The 17,835-nt window shown below is 35.3% G+C and overlaps 2 pseudogenes; both read left to right on the top strand.

Moving 5' to 3' along the window:
• The first annotated feature begins 4,196 nt into the window (after positions 1–4,196).
• LOC106430431 lies at positions 4,197–10,233 on the top strand (annotated as a pseudogene).
• A 1,600-nt stretch (positions 10,234–11,833) lies between these two features.
• LOC106430411 lies at positions 11,834–15,179 on the top strand (annotated as a pseudogene).
• The last annotated feature ends 2,656 nt before the right edge of the window (positions 15,180–17,835 follow it).

Below are 17,835 nucleotides of genomic sequence, written 5' to 3'. Positions count from 1 at the left end.
ACTTTTTATATGTTCAATATTTAATAAATTATTTGATTATTTAAATTAAGTAACCTTTTCCCGCACAAATAAAAACAGCAAATAAATTAATTCACTCCATAAAAAAAAATCATAGATACACAACCATTAAAACAGACCTCCATGTCGACAAAAAAAATCAGATCTCCATAACTTGTTTTCGTTTTTTAAAGTCAAACTTCGGTTCCCCCCCCCCCCCCCCCCCCCCCCCCCCCCCCCCCCCGCCCTGTTGTCAAATTTTGTCATTTGCTTTAACAATAAACCTACAGTTAAGCAAAAAAAACAGTTAAGAAACGAAAGTATGAAGGCGCATATAATAACGTAGAGTCTAACTGGTAATCTTCACAAGAATATTGGAAACGGATAAATAAAGAAACAGAAAAGAATAAAATTATTAGAATAGTGAGGAACAATGATTCTTTATCATATTTAGTGAGAAATAAATTTATTCAATATTTCTTTACAATAAAAAGAATGAGAAAAAATAGAAGAAAAACTATTACTTATGAATGGTAATTTTTTTTGGAAATGTTAAGAAATACTTTGTTCTTCTTCGTTCTTTGGTCACTAATCAAACCCATAGTAAAAATTGTTATAATTTGATTGGTCGATTGTTTTTAATTTTTAGTTATTTAAATTATATGTAAAAATTTAAAGTAACTCTAAAAATATTTAACATCACTTGCCATATAAACTAAAGAATATTACAAATAAAAATTTATGGCAACTAATTCTAGAAATTATAAAGATTGATAATATTTTATTTATTACTTTTAATATTTATAAACTATAAAATATAATGAACGAGTTCTTATATAAGATAATTATAATAGTTTTATACTCTACTGGATTAATTGTATTCAAATATAATTATATAATAACTATTTTAAATATTACAAAATCCAAACATGTTTATTAATATGATTTTTAAATTATTTATCGTTGTTTACATAATAAATTTTTCAAAATTTTAAAATTATTTATATAATGTTATAAATTATTTATAAAATAGAAATCCTACTATATATTGATTGAGAAGTCACATAAGTGATTTTTTATTACATCTTGATCATAAATGAACTCTTCAAATTGTTATAATTTGATTGACCGATGATTTTTAATATTATTCATTATAATTATATCTAAAAGGAAAGGAGAATTCAATTACCACTTTCCAAATAATCTACATAATATTAGAAATAATTATTTATGGTAACTAATTGTTGAAACTATGAAAGAGTAATAGTGCGATCAATTTTTTATATATTTATAAATTACATAAAATAATAAACAAAAATGTTTACTTGAATTGATATAATGATTTTATATACATATAGAAAGAATTATATTTGTATATAAAGTATCATAATAACTATCAATGTCTAATAATTCAATGCATGCTTTATAAATCATTTATAAAATTATAAATACATTTATAAAATTATGTATATTGGCTTATCAGATGTTTTAAATTATTATAAGAGGTTCCAAGTCATTTATAGAAGCTTATACATTAATTTATAAAATGTATTTTGAAAATTTATCCTCCTATTACAATATTTTGATTTTTTTTCATTTTTAATGGTAAAATTCCTCAACTAAGTTTACTTAGTGTAGAAACCCCTAAACTAAAGATTTACTGGTAGTAATGATAATTATGATCTGTTAGAATTTATTTCAGTAAATAAAGTTAGTTTAGGGGGTTTTTCGTTAAATACTTAGTTTGAGTTTTTTTACCCAAAACAAACTTAGTTGAGGGGTTTTAACGTTAAAATTCATTTTTCTTTCCTTATTATCTATTATTTAAATCCTTATAGTGGGATTTGTTTTATCAAAAACCAGTTGCAATCAACTCACGAGATATCTTCTTATTCTAATATCATGCATTGAATATTTAAATATATATATAGCAAGATTTGAGTTACCAAAATTATGTATATATTATAACGAGAATATCTTTAAAATTTTATTAAAAGATATTCTATCTCATAGCTGAATTAAAATTTATTAAAAGATATTCTATCTCATAGCTAAACTAGGTCATTTAGAAACTTAAACTAACTTGGTATATAAATATCACGCCACCCCCATTAGTTTCACTCATCTATCTTTTAAGTTTTCATATGTTTTTAATCATTCTAATTTAAATTCTACTTTTGTGATCTTGCGCAGGTGTATGATAATCAATAAGTAACTCATAGACGGGAACACCATTACTGGTATTTTTATGGGGAATTCTTCTTCTCCGTTTATTTTTGTTCTCTTCCTCTCCATGTTGTATCTCTATCTATATTTTTGCATCAGTAGTGATTCAACTAACAAAAAGAGACGACTCTGTTTATCCAGAAACTGATCATCCCTTTCGAAAAAGGTAATTCTTTTTTTTATAAAGTTAAATCACTTATCAAGAATATAATATAAGATGTGTATGCTAATCAAGTGCAATTTATTTATTGTGTGTGATCCTCTTCGGTACGTCTGAGAGCGAAAGGTAATCTCAAAGCTTTTTAGAACCTTTGAAACTCATTGACGTTGTCCTATCAATTATATAATTTGTTATCTTTTGGAGATTGTTTACATCTTTAAATATTTTTATTAGAATTACCTTTTTTCTGACTCATGGCTTAGAGAAGGAAACCGTAAATCATCTATGCTGTTACAATGAAACCAATGATAATAAATCTCAAGTAATTCAAATCTCTCTTTTATAGTTCATGGCTGATTTTTTTTATTGAGGTTATGCGTGAAATATTTGTTTTTTCTCAATTATATTTTTCTGATGTTTAAGATTAGTGTTAAATGTGATCGTTTGAAGCATAATGCATTCTCAGAACACACCTCCATGATAAACACTTCTATGTAAATTGTGTCAATTATATTAGTGATTTTGCATCTGAGTATTGTGACTGATGTTCCAAGAGAGAAAGCGTATCATCTCAAACCGAGATTGTTGGGAAAGGTAATTGGTTTATAGATGTAATTGGATAATTGACATCTAGAGGATACATTTTATTAGATAGTACCAATCAGTTCTTTTAAACCTTTTGAACTCTAACTTTTTGAACTAACAAAATAATCATGCTTAAGTTATAAGCAGCCCAAAGAGTTATGTATCTAAAAGATACGTTTTATCAGATATAAATGATACATTTTATTAGATAGTACCAAACAGTCTTTTTAAACTCAAACAATGCCATGTTATGAGTAGTACACATTGTATTGACCTTTTTTCCTTGTGGTGTGTATTCAGATAGCAGTAGTGAAGTGCAGATATGAAGTAATATCAACCAAAATTAAGAAAAATCTTTTAAAAGCAGAGACAATCACATGGGCCTCTCTTGAACATGGCAAACAACCAGCAGTTTTGCCAGACCCGAATTTCTTAAACAAGTTTTCTACTTTCTTTTTTCTTTTTATTTAGTTTCACCTGATGAGAAGTTTGAATTACAAACTCTTGACATTTTAAAATTTATATTATTTGTTTGTGTAATGTTGCAGAGGTTTCAATGAGACCGGCTTATCGTTCTTCCAAGAAAGTAAAGGACTATGACAAGCTTGAAGCTGAAATGAAGAAGAATAGAAGGATGATAAGCTTGAAGAAGACGCTGCTTTGAACAAGTTCTTCCGTGAGATATATTTGAATTCTGATGAGGTTATGAGGAGTGCTAGAGCAAATCATTTGTGAGTATCTATCTATCTATATTCCTATTTAGTCTTTCCTCTCTCATGGAGATTACAATGTTTTTGGAATTTTGATTGACTCTTTTGTAGTTTTGCACAATCAACAGATGGAATCTAATGGGACAGTGCTTTCAATAGACTGAAATTTTTTTGGTGCTACGAAAATCGAGAGCACTTTTCATGATGATCTGACGCTCAAAACATGGGAAATATGATCTTATATGATGTGTGGGTTTTACCTTAATCTAGACAAACTCGAAGCCTTGGTCTTAATGTCTGGTTTCTCTACTTTATGGACTTAAGGTACTTTGTATTTTCCATAACTCATATTGTTTATACGAAACACTGAAATTTTTAATCTTAACGTTTTAATGTATTTTTTATTCATATGAACATAGTATAAATATTAATATGTAACATCGAATCTTTCATATTAACCACATGCATGTAACATAAATTATAGTTGTAATTTGTAAATATGTAATTATAAATTTAATATTAATGTTAATGCCCGGACGGTCCACTATTTATTATTAACCATGCTTTATGCATTATTAATAAAATAAAAATAAAATAAAAAATGTAAAAATAAATAAACAAAGCAAGAAAAGATCTGCAGGACCGATCCTTATTTAAGTGTGAAGAAGTCTCTCTACCTTTTCCAATTGGGAGAAAGCCAAAAAAAGAAAGCAACCACCGTCCGTCGGGGTCGTGAGAAAAGTCTCGTTTTTTATAGACCGACCCAACTAACTGCTCTCTCTCTACCTTTCCTCGAAAATTCCCGTCCCCTTTAAGAACCAATATTCTCAAGCCTTCTTTGAATCTCCGGATCTACAAGATTGATTGATTGATTAGTTCTCTAGGATGATAATTCCGCGTGACTGTTGATTTCTCGTTCCGTGTTTTCCGATTTAGGGTTTTTTTCGTGATGGTTCAGTGTTTGCCGTTGGAGATGGGTTTCCTCCTGATGATTTTGATGGTGGTTTCAAGTTTGAAGACGAAGATGAGGATCTCTCTATTGACATCAAAACGATTTATCGGATTCTAGATGAGAAGCCCGATTCTGCTGAGGTAGGGAGCTTGAGAATTTCGAAAATTCAGACTTCAATTGCATTACAAACATCGACTTTGTATTTTTATTTGAATGCTGATAAATAGTAGATGGTCTAGTGGCTTATTTGTTGATTAAAGGATTCTTTTTTATAAAAAAAAGAAATATTGTGTTTCAAAAAAAAAAAAAAAAAATTGAAACTAAACTTTTGAGTGACTTTCTTTAGGGTAGCCAAGATAATTCATCTCCAGCTGCTTCTTCTCCTGACGAGCTCAAGAATTCACACTTGCAAAATGGTTAGTTGCTCTAAATCATATCAACTCAATGGTGTTTTGCTACTTCTATATTTAATGACTTTTTTTTTTATTATTATTTAGGAACTCAGATGGTTGATGATTGGTTACCTTCTCGGGATTCATATAACTTGACATTTGATGAACCTGACCTTAGTCCTTCACCTGCTCGTACTTTCTCTGCAAGTCTTAAAGATTGGTTTCCAGTGAGCCAGGATGGGCATCCTGTAGCTCAATCTGAGATGACTAGTAGTGTATCGTCTGGTTCCATGGACAGATACAATACTTGTTTCTCTGACCATGCTGGCAACGTCTCCTTCCATCCCGTGAACTGTAACGTTGACACTCTATCCAATCACGATGATGTGATAACTGTTTCCAAATGTATGCACTTTATCTTCTAAAAATTTCATCTACCTGTTGTTAATTTCCATATTCGTCATTGATGTTACATCATATGGCAGTGACGTCGTGCAGCCCCACAACGTTTTTCGAGGAAGTTCCTGGATATGGAGCTGCTCATAATTCATCTACCATGTCTGGTTTTTGTTGCGAGTCCAATTCTCTCAGCGACGGTGCCGATAACGGTCTCTCTTCTGCACAAAATTGCTACAACACAAGTGCATCGTCATCAGAACATGCCCCCAATTTTGCCTTTCAGTTCTTTCCCAATAAAGAAGAAGCTGTGAATGATGCTGATAGTGGAGTGAGTGAATGTCAGTCGGATGATGCCACCCGGGTGATTTTTGATAGACACGGGAGAGTAGATAGCGGATCTTTAGACAGGAAACCTGTTGTTGATTTCTCCGGTGCCAGAGGGATCGGTTTCAAGTGTGAAAGTAATCCTTCATTTTCGCTTCCCTGTGGCAAACCTTACAATGATTTTGACAGTCACTTAGCTGATGGTAAAGCTGCCCGTGTGAAGGTTAAGCCAGAGGCTGAATCAGAGAAAGTGGTTTACAGTTCAGTTCGGAAGGAAGAAAGTATTATGGACCCTGTTTATGCACCTGGGGAAACCAGCCATTGGTGGTCTGGTGCATCTGGCTGTTCAGTGTCCTATCGAACATACATCAAAGAAGGATTCGCATTTATGGCACAGCAAACTAGTTTCCCTAGTCAAGACAGTGGCAACTCCAATAAATTTTATGATTCAAATGCATGTTTGCAATATGTTGCAGCAGATCCGAGCCCGGCGACACAGATCAATGGGTATTTAAACTCTACGATACAACAAGGACACCATGAACATATTCAAGCAAGGAGCAGTGATTATAATTTCTCAAATGGAAGCTTTGAATCAGTTCAAATTGTTTCATCAGAATATATATCTGACAGTGATGATGATTCTGACGTCTGCATAATAGAAACTAATGGTCAATCTGCAAACCCATATCGACCTCTAGCTATGAAAAGTCCGGTGGTTTCTTCACAATATTCTTCTAGTCCTCATACTTTTAATCAACCTGGAGGCACGAGACTCCAGTCAAACAAAGAAAATATGATCTATCAAGCTGCATTGCAGGTTAGCAGCTTTTGACTCTGTTTGACTCTCACAGGCACCGACTATATATTTATTTCTGTTAAAAATATGTTCTGCAACTCTGCACATGATTTAGCTAAGAATGTTTTATGTATTAAGGTTCCTGATGGTCTTCTGTTATTTGGATGTGTCGCAAGATTGCAATTAATGACAGTTCCGTATTAGCCTTTATTCTTGGTTTAACCTCAGACTCATTAGGTCTACTGACATTGTCTGATATGACAGGATCTCTCTCTGCCTAATGCTGAAGCAAGTCTTCCTGACGGTGTCTTGGCAGTTCGGCTTATGAGACATCAGGTATGTACGAAACTATCAAAATTCAAACACTCCCTGTAGATGTCCAAAAACACACGCTGAGAAATTAATGGCCTCGTGTACTTTCTGAACGTACTGTATGTTTACCTGTGGAAATTTGGCCCAGAAATGAGGAATGGAATACTATTCAGTTGATAGGATTTTTCAGCTTGAAGGTTATTTGTTTTGGTTAATGATAGTGGATATACTTACTTTGGCTCTTTCATAATTCTTACTCAACAGCGAATTGCATTGTCATGGATGGCCAATAAGGAGACAACTGGCTTCCCCTGTTCGGGAGGAATTCTTGCAGATGATCAGGTTATTGTCTTTTGTTGTGACCTTTTTCATGTCAGTGGTTAACAAACATGAAGCTAAAATTCTGTCAAGTTTCTTAATGTTTTCCTTTTGTATCTTGGTTTAATTTTCTTCTGCAGGGACTTGGGAAGACAATTTCCACCATAGCACTCATACTAAAGGAACGGTCTACACCTTCCCGAGCATGTGAAGAGAGTATCAAGAAACAATTTTTTGACTTAGAAAGCGAGGGTGGAGAATGTGCGTCCTCAAAACCCAATGGAAGGAGCGAGGAAGTTGTTGGAAATTGTGTGGGTAAGGTGAAGGGGAGGCCAGCTGCTGGAACGCTTGTTGTCTGTCCCACTAGTGTTATGCGACAGTGGGGTGATGAATTGCGCAAGAAGGTAACTAGTGAAGCGAATCTCTCTGTACTTGTATACCATGGGTCCAGAAGAACAAAGGATCCTCATGAGTTGGCAAAATATGATGTTGTGGTTACCACATATTCTATTGTGAGCATGGAAGTGCCAAAGCAGCCTCTTGTTGATGATGAGGATGAAGAGAAGGATGATGTACGTAACGGTGAAGGTTCAGCTGCTGGCCTTTGCCCAAACAAGAAAAGGAAATATCCTCCCGATTCTCAAAAGAAGAGCTCAAAGAAGAAGAAACGTCTTGATCGCGCATCGGTTGAGGCTTAGTCGGGCGCTCTTGCAAAATTTCCTGGTTCAGAGTTGTTCTGGATGAGGCACAGAGCATTAAAAATCACAAGACCCAAGTTGCAAGAGCATGCTGGGGCCTTCGTGCTAAACGGAGGTGGTGTTTGTCTGGTACTCCAATCCAGAATTCAATCGATGATCTCTACAGCTACTTTCGGTTTCTCAAATATGATCCTTATTCTTCCTACATTTTATTCTGTAACTCAATTAAGAACCCTGTAGCTAAGACCCTGGTGAAAGGATATCAGAAGCTGCAGGCTATCCTTAAAACAGTGATGCTTCGCCGAACTAAAGGTCAGTCTACTGCTGATATTGAAGCAAAATTGCTTTAATTTTCATCTAAGGTTGTCTTTTATGGGTTTTAACTGGTTAACACATTAGGTTCACTTATTGACGGGAAACCCATAATCTCTTTACCTCCTAAGTCCATTGAGTTGAGAAAAGTTGAATTCACTGAGGAGGAACGTGATTTCTACTCTAACTTAGAGCACACATCTCGTGATCAATTCCAGGTATGTTTGTTTACTATGTATGTCCCTATGTGGAGGGTGGACTACGTTTTTGTTTGCTTATAAGTTTTCGCAATATACCATGAGTTGTGTGTTGTTATGCTCTTACAAATTTATTTACCCATATCAATGTTTGAAGTTTTCTATTCTTTTATCAGGAATATAAAGAAGCCGGGACAGTAAAGCAAAATTATGTAAAAATTTTGTTGATGCTCTTGCGTCTTCACCAAGCTTGTGATCACCCTCTTCTCGTTAAAGGTGAATACAGTTTTACTTGGGAATCCTCGCTCGGATTAGCTAAGAAGGAGAATTTATCAGAAGCTTCATTGCAAATTTGTGGTATCTGCAATGTAAGATTCTTTTGTCTAGTTAATTATCAGACTACTTGTTTTCTCCTTTTTTTATTTCCTGTTGAATGTAAAAGGGAAGTCCTGAAGCATGAGTGAATGTTAAAAATCAAAATGCAGATCCTTGAGTTGTTATCTTATGTCTTGCTGTCAAACCATACTATAGATATCTCGACTAGTTTTTAATCTATCTCTCTACTTTACCTGCAGGATTCACCTGAGGATGCTGTTGTGTCAGTCTGTGGTCACCTTTTCTGTAAGCAGTGCTTTTATGAGTGCCTTACGGGCGATAATAATCTATGCCCGAATATAAACTGCAATAGCAGACTTGCTACTGTGCCTTCCATGCATGATAGTGCCTCATCAGTTGTTCATGTCGAGACTGTTGACCCTTGTTCTGAAGGTCTTCCATATGAGTCATCTAAAATCAAGGCTGCTCTGGAGATCTTACAGTCACTTGCTAGACCGCAGGATTCGACATATATGAATCAGATCTCTCAAAAATCAGGGGACTCGAATCTTTCTGTAATTCCAGTTAAGGTTGTTGGAGAAAAGGCCATTTGTTTTTCTCAGTGGACAAAAATGCTGGACCTACTTGAAGCTTCTCTTATAAGATCGGGAATTCAATATAGAAGGCTCGATGGAACAATGTCAGTTGCTGCTCGAGATAAAGCAGTGCAAGATTTCAACACTCTGCCTGAGGTATATACATTGCAGTTAATGAAATCTTGAAGATTTGGGTTGGCTTGTTTGTTATGATATGCCAAGACATATTATTTGTTGATTGATTGACTTTGTAGGTTACTGTAATGATCATGTCACTCAAGGCTGCTAGTCTCGGACTGAACATGGTAGCAGCGTGTCATGTTCTAATGCTAGACTTGTGGTGGAACCCAACAACCGAGGATCAGGCTATTGATAGAGCACATCGCATAGGACAGACAAGACCAGTAACAGTGGTTCGATTCACAGTAAAAGATACAGTGGAAGATCGCATATTAGCCCTTCAGGCATGTGGAATTGGTTGACTTGGTTCTCTTTTATTTCTCAGTAAGCCTTTCAAGACATTTCTCGCAACTGATCTCTGAACAAGTTTTGTCAATGCAGCAAAAGAAGAGAATGATGGTGGCCTCTGCATTTGGTGAAGATGAAAAGGGAAGCAGACAGTCTCATCTCACCGTGGAGGACTTGAACTATCTGTTTATGGCAGATTAATGAGAGCTCTTTTCGGCTAGTGCGTGGGTACATATGATAGGTTCTTTCTTTTGTCTTTGTGCAGTTTATGGAGGAGGAAACTCTTGGTTTAACTGACTACAGGTATGGGAATATGGAAATAGAAAAAACTGAATTTGATTGGTTACGATTCTATTTAGACTTTTAGGTATTGCAATGAAGACATTAAGAGTCTTTTGCTTTTGAATCACTCATTGTAAGTGTACATATTGATTGGTCCGTCAGGTTAATGATAGCTTCTTTTTTTCTTGTCACTGAATGATAAGCTTTTACTTCTTTTCTCGTTCATTGCTATAAGTAGTTTTCACAAATTGTTTTTAAAAACATGTTTACTTATTTTCTCGTTCATTGTAAAAGTACATATTGATTGGTCCGTCAGGTTAATGATAGCTTTTTTTTTTGTCACTGAATGATAGCTTTTACTTCTTTTCTCGTTCATTGCTATTAGTAGTTTTCACAAATTGTTTTTAAAAATTTCTGTTTTAGGTTGATAGAAGTTAGATATAGATGGAGTTTTAGCAGATCTGATTAAAACATGTTTAAGCATTTTAAACAGGGCATGTCTTTATTGCTAATTGGCAAAAACTATTAATCAGATTAGGATTTGAATAACTGTTTCCAGTTTACATATAACAAAGATTGTCAACCCATACCAAAAAGCAATGCACTAGAAAACGATTGCTAATAATTTTGATAAATTTACGTGTAGACATACTTTTACTTGGACATATAACACGTTGGCATACTTTGGCCATGTGCAATACTTTTCCTTGCTCTGTTCTTTCAATTGCCTCTAAGACCATAACCAGTTTGGTTACTCATCAAAAAATATAAAAAGTAATATTTCTTTGGTATTCTAGTTACACATTAAAAACATAAAAAACACATCATTTTCTTAGGACAGGACCTTTTTCACCCGAAGGCTTCTCTTTCACACGAACCCTAAAACCATAGATTCTCATCTTCACCACCGTCAAAATATGAAAATCAAGAATTCTTAACTGGGTTTCAACAAAGTTGTCTGATCTTCTTTAAGGTATGACGAATCTGAACCTACCTCTTCCAATTTAATTCTGAACCTCCGGTAGTAATTGACGGAGATCCCCTTTCGTCGCAGCGGAGGCCACCGTATAAAAATCCCGAAAGACGATCCATGACCGCATCACCTTTGGTCATTTTCATCTGCTATTCATGACCACGCCGACTCTATCCACATCTCCCCTTTTCGAAGCTCATATCCTCTAACCATCGGATCCACATCTCCATAACCTACACTATCACTACTACCACTGTTCAAAAATTTCATATTGCTTGACCAGTTTTATGTGTTCACATCTATCAATCAATTCAAATCGAACATATATAACCATAAAACTACTTGACCATAACCACAAAACTACTTGACCACAAATCTTGGCCACGTCCACAATTTTCAGATACATATATTTTCAGTATTAAAATTAAAAATTTATATATCAAATTGGATGTTATAATATAGAGAATAAAAAGTTACAATTTATTATATCAAATAAATTAGCTATATATATTTCAACAACAAAAAATTAACAGAACAAAAATGGAAGGATAAAATAATATACTAATAGTACAGCAAAAAAAGTATAGTTGTTTACGTATCATGTTACTTTTCTATGTTTTCTTGCATGTTTACATACTTTGAAACTGAGGAGTACTTTTTCCCTTACTTTAACTATTTCCCTTCCCATAAAGCCCTTCTGGTGGACAATTAAAGCGAACTAGAAGGTAGAAAGTAGTTTAGTTTCATACTTTTTTTGCTGTACTATTAGTATATTATTTTATCCTTCCATTTTTGTTCTATTATTTTACACACTTTCCATGTGGTGTTTGACAGATATACCTTTCAACCATGTACACACTTCACCAAAACATTTATTACTATTCTTTTTATTGATTTATAGTTTGAATTTTAAAATATAAAATCAAAAGCGGAGGAGGTGGTGGAGAGGACGAGTGAGATGGTGGAGGAAGGGTGTACAACGCCGAGAAGCACCAAGTATAGGATTCCGATGTCGTTGGTTTGTCATCTGCCGCCGCGGAAAAAATCAATGGTGGTGAGGAACTGTTACTTTATCCACCTGATCTGGAGACCCTGTTCTATTTGCATCTTCGACGAGAAGCATGCGCTTTGATTTGATTCGATCTAGGGTTTAGTTTGGATTTATTGTGTTTTTGTAGATACATGTTTCCCATTTCAGTGTAGTATTGTTGCTCTCGGAGACTAGATTTTAGTCTTCGTTTTCCCTTTTGCGTATCGAATTGGAGTTTTACTATATGAAAAAATGAGATTCTAAGAAAAAAAAATGTAAAAAAATGTAAAAACAAAAGCACTTTTCCAATTGTGTTGTGAAATCCCTAACCCCATTATCTCTCGCCCCCAAAGAAAACAATTCAATACAATTGATTTTGTGAACACCCAAAAAAATCCAATCTTCTTTGTGATAATTTGCTCCGTCAAACACACCTATTGGTAAGAACCGACAAGCCCTCAAGACTCAAACAGATTCTGACATGCAAAAAGAACCAGGAGATGGAGATGGAAAACGTGAGAATGGGGGTTACGAAGGTAGCGGTGGTTATTGGAGTAGATGTTGGGGTGGTTATGGATACGGAAGTGGTTACAGTGGTGGTGGAGGTGGAGGTGAATGCAGAGGTGGATACATCAGTGGTGTTGGATACAATGGAGGTGGAAGACTTGACGGTGGGGGATACAGTGGCGGAGGTCGTGATGGTGGTGGATACTGGAGTACATGTGAACTACTACACTTAACTGTAGGGCATAATGGTCAAAACATTTCTTTGGTTTCATGAATTGTATGTTAAAAGCAGAATGTGTCTATTTACGCAGTAAAAAAAATAAAAATGTCTTATTAAGTAACTCATTCTTTCTTTCCTCGTTGACTGTCACATGTCAACTCATGATTGGATGTTGGTATTGCTCCAGCGTAACTAATAGACAAGTCTTATTTCTGCCATGTGTCCCTATTCTATTTTAAATATATCAATTATTCCTTTATCAAGAAATCTTGAAAAGATTTGCTTCAAAATGACTTCTATGGATATTTTTTTGCTGAATATCAAAGAAAAACTCTTATGTTACTTCGGATTTATACTTTCTCATCAGTTTAATAAGAACCATTGTAACAACTTTTCCTTGATGTTGAACCATCTTTATGTTCAATGTAATATGTTTCGTTGCAGAAAGCATCAACCAACATAGATGGTAGCTGATTTATAGAAGTGAAATTATCAATAACCCATTTGTTGGAGATGGATCCTAAGACAAAGTCAAGTACACTGAACTCGACCAATTTGGTCAAGAAGTGGTCAAAGGTTATGTTGATTTTGAGACGAAAGCAAAATAGTTGGCTATAAAAAAAGAGAATAACGAAGACGAGAAAACATTATTAACAAACACACACTTCTTGTTACAAGATTAGAGTTCATAATTTATCTTGTTCTTGCCGAGTTGATCATCTTTTCACAGAAACTTAGTCTTTTCTTTTGTAATTCGTCTCTTGATCAATCAATAAACCCCTTTCAAATGATTCACCATTGAGTTCATGCCAAATTCAGATTAACCAATTTGCGCCGCCTGTGGGGGAATTAGAAAGCAATGAAAAGAAATATTAAATATGAACCGGTGACTATCTTACCTGCATAAGAAGAACACTTATGGCTATAGATAACTCCAACATGATGGAGATGATGAAAAATATGATGGAACGTCTTGCTAAACAAGACGCAGCATACAAAGCAACTAATGAGTGCCTTAATGTCATCAGTGCTGCCATTGCACCATCTGCTTCCAATGACACCTATCCTAAGACAACAAGAAGACAAATCTTTCGAATCGATAACCCTACAATTCATGTAGCTGATCATGAAACAAACAAGTAGATTGACGTACTTCAGAGCACAATGCATGTTATCACTTCAAGAATATATAAAGTAACAAGCTTGGCTCCCGAGTTCAAACGTGTCTTTTCTACACCCTTATAAACCCCTTTACCAAAAAATCACTAACATTAAGATCCACCATACGGACAAGCTAAGAATCCCATTCTTCTCAGGAAACTCCATTCCTAGTGATCATAAGAATGCGTTCAGCAGAGCCAATCATACTACGAGGAGAAGGATGCCATATACTGTAAGCTCTTTGTAGAAAGCCTCAACGGACCGGCACATACCTGGTTCTCTGGATTGTCCGAGGTCTCCATCGATAACTTCAGCGACCTGTCAAAAGAGTTCCTCAAACATTACTATATGTTCATCTGACAAGGAGTTTCAGAAACCGATCTATGGAAGGCGTCTCAAGGTCCTAAAGAAGGGCTATGGGAATTCATTGAGAAATTCAAGAAACTAGTTTCCAAAGTGCACGTTTCAGACGTCACATCAATAGAAGCTCTGTGCAACGCACCTTGGATAAATTCTCCTTTTCGAGCCAACCTGTACATCAAGAAAACCATGACACTAGAGGATGCCCTTCATTGTGCAACCAATTTTATCAATATGGAAGATGACAAAGATTCTTTCATAATAAAACATAACGCGACGAAGATGCTAGTAGAGAAATCAGCTGATGCTTATCAGGAACCTAGACAACATACTTCCTACGACAAAAAGGATAGGAAGATAATTGTCTATTCCATCACCGAGAACCGGAAAATGATTCTCAGCTGTAGTAGCTGCTGATAGACCGTGGAACCTTTGGGATGCACTTGTAGAAGAACCAACCCTTCAGACCTACAATGGGACCAAATTCTGCAATGATCATAAGGCAAACGAACACGATACCAAAGAATGAAAGCAACTTCAAGATGCGCTAATGGCAGCATTTACCAACGGGAAAGTGACTCCCAAACCGCTAAACATATCTGATAAAAACAAAAAAAGAGCTAGAGCAAAAGCAAAGACAAAAACATCAAAAGTGTCAGGATCAGTCTCAAGAAAAACCCCCAAAGACGAAAAAGGAGCAGCCCTACCTTTGTTGCATGAGGATCTGACTTCTGACAAAGAAAGAACATGCATCATGCGACACATCAATATGGTAATAGCTGAACCATCTTCATCATAGTTGAAGATGGTCCGACTAAAAAAGAGTTTGACCTCTAGGTATCTTTTTATAAGGAGGACACCGCTGATGTCAATACAACGCATAATAGTCCTCTGATGGTGGAGCTCGCATCAGCAATTTCAAAGTCCCCAGAGTCATCATCAACACCATCAACTCGGTTGATTTAATCTTCAAAGAAGATCAGACGGCTTTGTTGAAACCCATTTAAGAATTCTTGATTTTAATATTTTGACGGTGGTGAAGGTGAGATTCTATGGTTTTAGGGTTCGTGTGATAGAGAAGCCTTCGGGTGAAAGAGGTGCTGACCTGAGAAAATGGTGTGTTTTTTTATGTTTTTTAATGTGTAACTAGGATACCAAAGAAATATTACTTTTTATATTTTTTAATGAGTAACCAAGCTGGTTCTGGTTCTAGGGGCAATTGAGACAATAGAGCAAGGAAAGGTATTGCACATGGCCAAAGTATGCCAACGTGTTATATGTCCAAGTAAAAGTATGTCTACACGTAAATTTATCAAAAAAGTATGAAACTAAACTACTTTCTACCTTCCAGTTCGGTCAGCTTTAATTGTCCACCAGAAGGGCTTTATGGGAAGGGAAATAGTTAAAGTATGGGAAAAAGTACTCCTTAGTTTCAAAGTATGTGAACATGCGAGAAAACATAGAAAAGTAACCTGATACGTAAACAACTCAAACATTCATGTCATTGAATGACACAATAAGACTTTCTATTTGGTACACACTTTCCATGTGGTGTTTGACATATATACCTTTCAACCATGTACACAATTCACCAAAACATTTATTACTATTCTTTTTATTGATTTATATTTTGAATTTTAAAATATAAAATCAAAAGCAGAGGAGGTGGTGGAGAGGACGAGTGAGATGGTGGAGGAAGGGTGTACAACGCCGAGAAGCACCAAGTATAGGATTCCGATGTCGTTGGTTTCTCCTCTGCCGCCGAGGAAGAAATCAATGGTGGTGGGGAACTGTTACTTTAGCCGCCTGATCTGGAGACCCTGTTCTATTCGCATCTTCGACGAGAAGCATGCGCATAGATTTGATTCGATCTAGGGTTTGGTTTGGATTTATTGTGTGTTTTGTAGATACATGTTTCCCATTTCAGTGTAGTATTGTTGCTCTCAAAGACTAGATTTTAGTCTTCGTTTTCCCTTTTGTGTATCGAATTGGAGTTTTACTATATGAAAAAATGAGATTCTTAGAAAAAAAAATGTAAAAACAAAAGCATTTTTCCAATTGTGTTGTGAAATCCCTAACCCCATTATCTCTCGTCCCCAAAGAAAACAATTCAATACAATTGATTTTGTGAACACCCAAAAAAATCCAATCTTTGTGATAATTTGGTTCGTCAAACACACCTATTGGTAAGAACCGAGAAGCCCACAAGACTCAAAACAGATTCTGACATGCAAAAAGAACCAGGAGATGGAGATGGAAAACGTCAGAATGGGGGTTACGAAGGTAGCGATTGTTATTTGACTAGATGTTGTGGTGGTTATGGATATGGAAGTGGATACAGTGGTGGTGAAGGTGGAGGTGAATGCAGAGGTGGATACATCGGTGGTGTTGGATACAATGGAGGTGGAAGATTTGACGGTGGGGGATACAGTGGCGAGGTCGTGATGGTGGTGGATACTGGAGTACATGTGAACTACTACACTTAACTGTAGGGCATAATGGTCAAAATATTTCTTTGGTTTCATGAATTGTATGTTAAAAGCAGAATGTATCTATTTATGCTGTAAAAAGGACAAAAATGTCTTATTAAATAACTCATTCTTTCTTTCTTCGTTGACTGTCACATGTCAACTCATGATTGGATGTTGGTATTGCTCCAGCGTAACTAATTGACAAGTCTTATGTCTGCCATGTGTCCCTATTCTATTTTAAATATATCTATTATTCCATTTTTTAAGAAATTTTGAAAAGATTTGCTTCAAAATGACTTCTCTGGATTTTTTTGCTGAATATCAAAGAGAAACTTCTATGTTACTTCGGATTTATACTTCCTCATCAGTTTAATAAGAACCATTGTAACAACTTTTCCTTGACGTAGAAGCATCTTTATGTCCAATGTAATATGTTTCGTTGCAGAAAGCATCAACCAACATAGATGGTAGCTGATATATAGAAGTGAAATTATCAATAACCCATTTGTTGGAGATGGATCCTAAGACAAAGTCAAGTACACTTAACTCGATCCATTTGTTCAAGAAGTGGTCAAAGGTTATGTTGATTTTGAGACGAAAGCAAAATAGTTGGCTATAAAAAAAGAGAATACCGAAGACAAGAAAACATTATTAACAAACACACACTTCTTGTTACAAGATTCGAGTTCATAATTTATCTTGTTCTAGCCGAGTTGATCATCTTTTCACAGAAACTTAGTCTTTTCTTTTGTAATTTGTCTCTTGATCAATCAATAAACGCCTTTCAAATGATTCACCATCGAATTCGTGTAAACATCTAGTTCATGCCAAACTCAGATTAACCAATTTGCGCCACCTGAGGGGGAATTAGAAAGCAATGACAAGAAATATTAAATATGAATCGGTGTCTATCTTACCTGCATAAGAAGAACACTTATGGCTATACATAACTCCAACATGATGGAGATGATGAAAAATATGATGGAACGTCTTGCTAAACAAGACGCAGCATACAAAGCAACTAATGAGTGCCTTAATGTCATCAGTGCTACCATTGCACCATCTGCTTCC

This window comes from Brassica napus, chromosome A3 (genome assembly GCF_020379485.1).
Source record: "Brassica napus cultivar Da-Ae chromosome A3, Da-Ae, whole genome shotgun sequence".
In the NCBI taxonomy this organism is placed as follows: Eukaryota; Viridiplantae; Streptophyta; class Magnoliopsida; order Brassicales; family Brassicaceae; genus Brassica; species Brassica napus.
The sequence above is the reverse complement of the archived record's forward strand: the minus strand, read 5'-3'. Positions and strand labels throughout refer to the sequence as shown.